At 45.5% G+C, this 6,007-nt stretch overlaps 1 pseudogene; it reads right to left on the bottom strand.

The window, feature by feature from the left end:
- Positions 1-347: 347 nt before the first annotated feature.
- On the bottom strand, positions 348-4,270 carry LOC142217230 (uncharacterized; annotated as a pseudogene).
- Positions 4,271-6,007: the final 1,737 nt, after the last annotated feature.

Here is a 6,007-nt window from a genome sequence, read left to right as displayed (position 1 = left end):
TGAATACAAATATTGATTTTAAAAAATTCACATAATGTCAATACAACATACTCCACTGTGGACCTATATACACTTGCAAGAACTTAACCCTAGAATGCGTGACGTCAGAAATCTACGTCATTTCATAAGTAGTGCAGAAAGCCATTATAGTCTATGGGGTCTGGGTGCTTTCACTGCACACTGCTTGCCAATGTGTTCGGTAATCCATTCAGGGGGGTGCCCATGCAGACTCCCCCGAACGGATTATCGACGCAGATGTGAACCAGAAATTAGACTCCAAAATGAACATGTTCAGAACTCACAAAACAGCTGTTGGATTACATGTGCAGAGACTAAGAAGTGAAGTGTCAGCTCTGAGGCTCATTGCTGTTAAAGCCTGGTTCCCTCAACTGAAGGTCGTAGCCTGGAAAATAAAGCAGCAAATTCATTAAAAAAAATTAAAAAAAAAAATCACAGGTGACCAAACCTGGAACATAATAGAGCTTGCACATACAGAGTCTACCACTAGAGGGAGCTGCAATAACAGAGAAAATCCACAGCACTGCCAAGTCATTAAACATTATTAATTAACATATCTTCACAATGTTGGCAGGATAATGTGAAGTGCCTGGACATAACACCCATGTGCCAAAGTATACCTCCTTTTTCTAGCAACTTAACTTGACAAGGGAATGCCTATTGTTCTCTTAACCCCTTAAGGACCAGGCCATTTTTTGGTTTCGCATTTTCGTTTTTCCCTCCTCACATTTCAAGAGCCATAACTTTTTCATTTTTCAGTTCACAGAGTTACATGATAGCTTATTGTTTGCGGGACAAATTGTACTTTGTAATGGCATCATTCAATATGCTGTGCAATGTACTGGGAAGCTGGAAAAAAATTCAGAATGAGGCGCAATTGGAGAAAAAATGCATTTGCGCCATTTTCTTATGGGTTTAATTTTTACAGCATTCACTGTTTGGTACAAATGACATGTTACCTGTGTTCTACGTGTCAGTACAAACGCGGTGATACCAAATTTATATAGTATTTGAAATTTTTTGATACTTTTAAAAAAATGATAAACTGCAAAATAGAAAAAAAAATTGTGTCATCAACACCTGTAACTTTTTCATATTTCCATGTATGGAGCTGGTTGTGGTGTCTTTTTATGCGGGACAAGATGACGTTTCTATTGATACCATTTGGGGAAAGATCCGATGGTTTGATCACTTTTTATTCAATTTTTTATAGGAGGCAAAGTGTTGAAAAAAACGCTTTTTGGCTGTTTTTATTTTTTTTGCCGCTACGCCGTTCACAGTACGGGATAAATGTTTTAATATTCTAATAGTTCAGACATTTTGGAGCGCAGGGATACCTAATATGTTTATGTTTAATGTTCTTTAATTACTTTTATAGCTGATCTAGGGAAAGGGGGGTGATTTGAACTTTTATATTTTTTTTATTTTTTTAATACTTTTAAAAACTTTTTTTTTTCTTCTGTTACATTTATGATCAGACCCCTTAGGTACCTTGAAACCTAGGGAGTCTGATCGCTCATACTATTCACTGCAATACTACAGTATTGCAGTGAATAGGAAAATCGCAGCACTTCTATTAGACGATGACTCTGGCATCGTCTAATAGATCTAGTGCAGAGACAAGCCTGGAAGCCTTCAATAGGCTTCCGGCTGTCATAGCAACCGATCACCGCCCTCATGTGACGTTCAGGAGGGCGGCGATCGGCAAAACATGGCGGCGCCCATGCCGCCGGCGCCGTTTACACACTGCGGTCACGTTTGACCGCAGTGTGTAAAGGGTTAACAACAGCGATCGGCTCGGGCACCAACCGCTGCTGTTAGTGGCAGGTCCTGGCTGTATGATACAGCCGGCATCTGCCGTGTATGGAGCGAGCTCAGCGTGTGAGCTCGCTCCATACATCCCCATGCGACCCATGACGTACAGTTACGTCAAGGGTCGCTAAGGGGTTAAATAACGACATAAGACAGTTTTGTGGATTAAATCGGCCACAGCAGCCGTTTGTTTATTAATAAGTGGCAACATTTTAAATGACCAACAATATCCCCAGTCACAGACACCCTATGTGTCTATTCCCCTATACCCGTACTAACTGACGTAGGAGGTCCTTGAAGCCTGAAACTTGTGGTCTTAAAGGACCAATTACCATATCCTTACGCACCATTGGGTATTACCCCCAGCCGTTCCCCTAGCTCGGGGACACCATTTGTTATATGTCCCTGGTGCTCAGTTTAACCATATCCCCAATCCGTCCACATTTACTTATGTCTATGGGGAGTCCAGCCCCCCCCCCCCCCACACACACACACACACACACACCTCCGACTTCGAGGACCCCAACCCAACCCCCGCCATAACACATGCCAGTGGCCATCTTAAAGGCGGGTGTCCCTCCACACCCCAAGAGTAGTTTCCAAACCACCCCGGAGCACAGGGCACCACATGTCAATTCCAAGTGCATTCAAATGCACGCCATCACTCCGCCAAAAGTTACCCGGCCTCACCTGATTCAATTTCCATGTGGCGAACTACTACCGCCCCGTTCCTAGCCATAAACCAGCCCACGGCACGGTTCACCTTGACCCGAGCCTTGTTCAGACGTTCCACAGATCTTGCCCCCCTCCACACCTTTCGTGGAACAATTTCTGAACAAACAGTCACTAATTTCTGAAACAAAGCCCACAAACGAAGCAAATCAAATGTAATATCTGTAATCAATTCTCTAAAAGGCCGCACCCCCAGGAGGACGATCTAACCATGCAAAATGATGAAAATATGGTAACAACCTTCCCCACACCATACCTCTCTGGCCTATCCAACGAACCGTCACTACCTCCCTCGCCAAACCAAGCTGTCTTCCATCAGGCCTAACCGCAGCACAGAGAGCCCCCCAAAATATGAAAGTGTCCCATCAACCAGATAAGACAAGGCTCGGACCCTAGGAGAAAGCAAACAAAACAACCAACATTAATACCAAATATATAAGCACTATTCTCCAAGCACCACTCACAAACCCAATCCCAATCAGACATAAGAACGGAAATGGTGAGATTCTCAGCGCCCAATTTTCTTAATAAGATCATCCCCCAAACCCCGCCTAGCCGCCTCTGTCGCCACACCAATACGGAACGAATGGCCACTAAAACCTTCCACCTCCCTACCCAATTTCTTCAAACCCTTTTTGAACACACTAAGAAATTAAAAACAGGAGAGAAACGCACCATCTTCATGAATCAAAAGAGGACCAAAACCCCTACCCCTAAAAAGACAAATATTCACGCAAACACAACAACGGGCACACGGCACAACCAGCTATTGCAAACAATATAATCACCAAACCTTTTCCCTTCCGATCCGTCTTAGACCTCCTAAGTCTGAATTCCACCCTATCCTCATATAGATCAACATCCTCAAACAGAACGCCCCCAGGCTTATTCTTAGCATCGCTCACCAACTCCCCCAGTCTAAGAGCTCCAAAAAATGCCAAAGCGAAGGCTGCCCTGAACAACCTCTGCTCTCAATTAGAAGCACACACCGTGTCCAGGATCCCTCCCAAATCCACTAACAAACCAAACAACACCGATTTTCTGTCATCCTGAATGGTACTTCCTCTACGCCACCCCCACAAAGCTAACTTAACTAAAAACCCCTTAGTCAAATCCCTCATGCCCCTTCGCTTAAAACCGAATGCCAGTCCCGCCATATACGTATTCAACTTTGCCACAGACCAGCCCAATTCCCTGCAATGACCAACAAACAGCAATAACACCATGTCCAAATCCTCCTCCACACCATCTAACTTAACTAACCATTCCTCCCATTGCCTTCAAGCCGATGCATATGCACCCCACGTACCCGCCACCATCGATGCATCAATCAATTCCTACGGCGCCCGACTGGCAGCTGCCACAAATCCATCAGTCACCGGAGCCCTTCCACGTCCACTGCTGGTGCCAACCTCCGAAAACGATCCAACTGCAGGCAAGAAAGGGCATCCGCTATAGCATTCTGAATACCCGGAACGTGAACTGCAACCACACACGCATTCAGTTCCAAACATTCCAACACCAGCCTTTGCAGCACACACACCACCGGAGGAGAAGAAGCAGATAAACCATTGATTGCCTGAACAACCCCCAGGTTATCGCAATGGAATCTAACTGTACGGTTCCTAGATGCTTCCCCCCAAACTACCACCGACACTAAAATAGGGAACAACTCTAGGAGTGCGAGATTGCGCACGAATCCCGCCATCACTCATTCCTCCGGCCACAAACCCACACACCAACTGCCACGGTAATACGCCCCAAAACCGACACTCCCCACCGCATCTGTATACAATTCACAATCGAACGCTTACACAACCTCCCCCAACAACAAAGACCTCCCATTATAATTATCCAAAAACGAGTCCCACACCCTCAAATCCCCCCGTAATTCCTCTCCTAACCTAATGTAATGAGAAGGAACTGACACCCCTGCGGTCATGGCAGCCAAGCGGCGGGAAAATACCTGGCCCATTGGCATGATCTTACAGGAGAAATTCAACTTGACTAAACGAGAATGCAATTTTCTCAATTGCAGCTTTTTTAGCCGACACGTGCGTTTTACTGCCCCTTTAAAGTCCTCTAGTTTATTTTCTGGTAGCCTACATTCCATCGCCACTGTATCCAATGTAAGCCCCAAAAAACTCAATTCAGTCGCGGACCTTTGGTTTTGTCCGCCACCAACGGCACCCCGAAATCCGCTGCAACCCTCTCCATCATCCGTAACAAGGAACAGACCGCCGAATCCCTAGGCCCAATACACAAGAAATCATCAAATAATGAATTATAGATGAACATCCCGAAACATCCTTAACGACCCACTCCAGAAACGTGCAGAAGAACAGAAGAGCAGAACAAGGAACAGCCCATGGGAAGACAACGATCCACATAAAACTGTCCTTCCCAAAAACACCCTAACAAATGCTGACTATCCGGATGCACTGGCAACAATCGAAACACCGCCTCCACATCACTTTTAGCCAACAATGCCCTCTCCCCAAAACGCCAAACCCAGGACACCGCCCCGTCAAAAGAGGTATAAACTATATGGTGGTCTCTCCCTAAGGAGTGACAATATCCCCTTAACCCTGTCTAAGCCTCTCACCTCTACCAGGTTATAGTCCTCTCTACATCGAGCTGAAGAGATCCAAGTAGATCGAAACAGCTGTCCTCGATTGAGAGACTATACCTGGTAATAATCCCAGCGTCATTGCAAAACAAAGGCCTCTTGGAAGGTCGGGCATGATGCTAAAGGGAGCAGCCATTATTGGGTTATTTCACTGGAATCCTGTCATAAGACAGGCTTGCACATTCCAGTGAGCGCCCTCTATTGGTTTGCAATACTGAGGCAGCAACTGTCTTCCTAATTACATCATGGAAGGCAGATTTGCATATTCTTCCCATAGTTCCTTGCAAAGTGGAGTGCTAAAGGCTTAACAAGTCTCCACACACCTATATGGTGGTCTCTCCCTAAGGAGTGACAATATCCCCTTAACTCAGGTAAGTTTTGGCAAACTCCAGCCTGGCTTTTTTATGTCTCTGTGTAAGAAGTGGGGTCTTCCTGGGTCTCTGACCATACAGTCCCTTTTCATTCAGACGTCGACGGATAGTACGGGGTGACACTGTTGTACCCTCGGACTGCAGGGCAACTTGAACTTGTTTGGATGTTAGTCGAGGTTCTTTATCCACCATCCGCACAATCTTGCGTTGAAATCTCTCGTCAATTTTTCTTTTCCGTCCACATCTAGGGAGGTTAGCCACAGTGCCATGGGCTTTAAACTTCTTAATGACACTGCGCACAGTAGACACAGGAACATTCAGGTCTTTGGAGATGGACTTGTAGCCTTGAGATTGCACATGCTTCCTCACAATTTTGCTTCTCAAGTCCTCAGACAGTTCTTTGGTCTTCTTTCTTTTCTCCATGCTCAATCTGGTACACACAAGG

The sequence above is a fragment of the Leptodactylus fuscus genome, chromosome 8, assembly GCF_031893055.1.
Source record: "Leptodactylus fuscus isolate aLepFus1 chromosome 8, aLepFus1.hap2, whole genome shotgun sequence".
Classification (NCBI taxonomy): domain Eukaryota; kingdom Metazoa; phylum Chordata; class Amphibia; order Anura; family Leptodactylidae; genus Leptodactylus; species Leptodactylus fuscus.
Note: the sequence above shows the minus strand (reverse complement) of the source record. Positions and strands in the feature narration are given on the sequence as shown.